Source organism: Suncus etruscus, chromosome 15 (assembly GCF_024139225.1).
Source record: "Suncus etruscus isolate mSunEtr1 chromosome 15, mSunEtr1.pri.cur, whole genome shotgun sequence".
In the NCBI taxonomy this organism is placed as follows: Eukaryota; Metazoa; Chordata; class Mammalia; order Eulipotyphla; family Soricidae; genus Suncus; species Suncus etruscus.
Window position 1 is genome coordinate 16,907,253 of NC_064862.1, and position 2,562 is coordinate 16,909,814.

The following is a 2,562-nucleotide window of genomic DNA, read 5'->3' on the forward strand; positions in this document are numbered from 1 at the left end:
AGAGAAAGAGAGATGAGAGAGAGAAGTAAAATGCCTGCCCAAAGGCAGGTGGGAGAGGGTGAGTAGGAGAGAAACTGAGACATTGGCGGTGGAAAACATGTACTAGAGAAGTCCGTTGTACGTTGTACGACTTTAATTCAAACAACTATATCTGTAAATAAAAACCAATAATAATTGTATTATGAAAAAACTAATAATCACGGGGTTTAATTTTTTAAAGCAAAGCAAAGCTTTATTCCATCAACCAACAAGTTACAAACTGACAAAGCAGGACCATGTCCCACAGGAAATGACCCCTCAGAGATCACAAGCCAGATAGGGATAGAAGCAGAAAAAGATCAATTTTAAGCAATTGACTAGTAATATAAATTAATGAGTCCTCATGTTGGTAGGGGGATGGTGAGGCCTTTCTCGACTCAGCCCGGCTCCTGCAGCCCCTACCTGGTGGGTCTGAAGGTTGCGGGGTGACAGTGGAGAAATTCCCAAAGCAGTCAGATGAAGTTTTAGGAGAAATCCAGCTTTATTACAAGGCCCTAATCACCATGTGCCATATGGCTTCTAAACTAAGCAGACTCTTTCATGCTGCCACCTCTCTGCTTCTTCTCTGGCTCTCTCTGGTTCCCTTTTAGATGTTCTGGCTTTCTTGCTGCCTCTCTCTTCTCTCTCTAACTCTCTTTATCCCCTCCTCCCCAGGCAGACTCTTTCATTCTCCCATTCCAGGTGTGGGCATTTCTGATCATTTATTTATTTATTTATTTATTTATTTATTTATTCATTTATGAACATGTCCCTGCTAAATTTATCAGGACATTTACCTTTTACTCAATAAACTCTAGGAAATCATTAATGTTCTTCTCAATGTGTATGTTGACAGTTGCCTTTGCTTATGGTTATTAATGATGCATTCCATCCAATTCTAGTTTTGTTTTATTGATGATAATAATAACAATTATTATTATAGCACTAAAATTCTAATACTATAAAAAATTTGCCACTCTTTGACTTGTACCATGTTTGTTTTTATTTGGCAGTCAAGAAAGTATTGGGATTCAAAAGCAACTTTTCCCCATAACTAGCTCTAGTAGAGTTAGGAATTGTCAAAGGGCCTCTACGTTATTTCTCAAAGAAAACATATGTTTGTAAATCCACATTTTCTAGCAACTTTCATCTTTCAGAGGTCTGAGCAACTTAGCAAATTCAAGGGCAATCACAATCTTTCATGCTTAAAATGTTTCATTGAGGTTTGATGATGATGTTTCTAAAGACTTATGGTATGGTGAATTCTATTTATCCTTACAATGCTCATCTCTTCACATTCCTTACTAGTGTAGCTAAAATTGTTTTTCTTTTTTTTTTTTTTTTTGGTTTTTGGGCCACACCCTGTGACGCTCAGGGGTTACTCCTGGCTATGCGCTCAGAAGTTGCTCCTGGCTTCTTGGGGGGACCATATGGGATGCCGGGGGATCGAACCACGGTCCGTCCTAGGCTAGCGCAGGCAAGGCAGGCACCTTACCTCCAGCGCCACCGCCCGGCCCCTAAAATTGTTTTTCATTGCCAACTGTCATGGCAAAGAGAGAAAAGAATTCTCAATCATGTAAACCATTTTTCTTTAGTCATATGAATAAAGCAGGTCTTGGGCTTTGCAAAAACAACAACACCAACACCAGCACCACAAATGTACAATAACCTTAAAGAATCTTTTTTTCCCTCAAGGTTGTCCCCAGTTACAAAAAATAAGGCTGACTTTGGATCACCCACTTTATTTGTATCTGAGACATTTGTGTGATGGACATAAAATAAAGACAGAGATGGGACAGGGGAAGTAAATATATTTTGGATCCCTGAGTAAAATGAATCATCAGAATGTGTTGAGATAAATATGCAGAACAGAATCTCCAATATTTATTCTGGCCATGTACAAGAAAAGCTCAGAGATCCTTAATGTAGGCATCCATGACCTTAGCGCCAAGTGTCTATTAAGTAACTAAAGTTTATGAAAGCACAAGTTATTGACAGCTGGTGAATCACAAAAGAATGAGGTTATACCCAGTGAAAAATATATAGCAATAGTGATTATAATTCTGGGCAAATATGTAAATTACACCATACCAAAAATAACTGAAGCAACTGGCTAGATGAAGGTAAATGGGCTGTTGTTGACCTCATATTTAAGACCTCATTAGTTTCTATTCCTTAATTTTATTGTACAAAAAAATTGGCACAAAATCTATTTACTATTTTATCGGAATAAAACACAAAATAATTTCAACTTCAGTGCATATTAAGTGACTCTGGCTTAGCGTTATGCAGAACAAAGCTATTAAATTTGGGTTTGCTTCTTGAGAATTATAAAAATAATATTCATCAACACTTATGGAGCTCTTCCTATGTGTTAAGCAGCATTCTAAGGACTTCACTTGATTATCTCATTTAGTTCTCTTAATTACTCTATGAAGTAAAGATTATAAGCATTATTTCATTTTCAAGATGAAATCCCATGGCTTCCCAAGCTGCAACAACTGGCCCAAGGTCCTGTAACTAGAGGTTCAGAGTCAACATTAA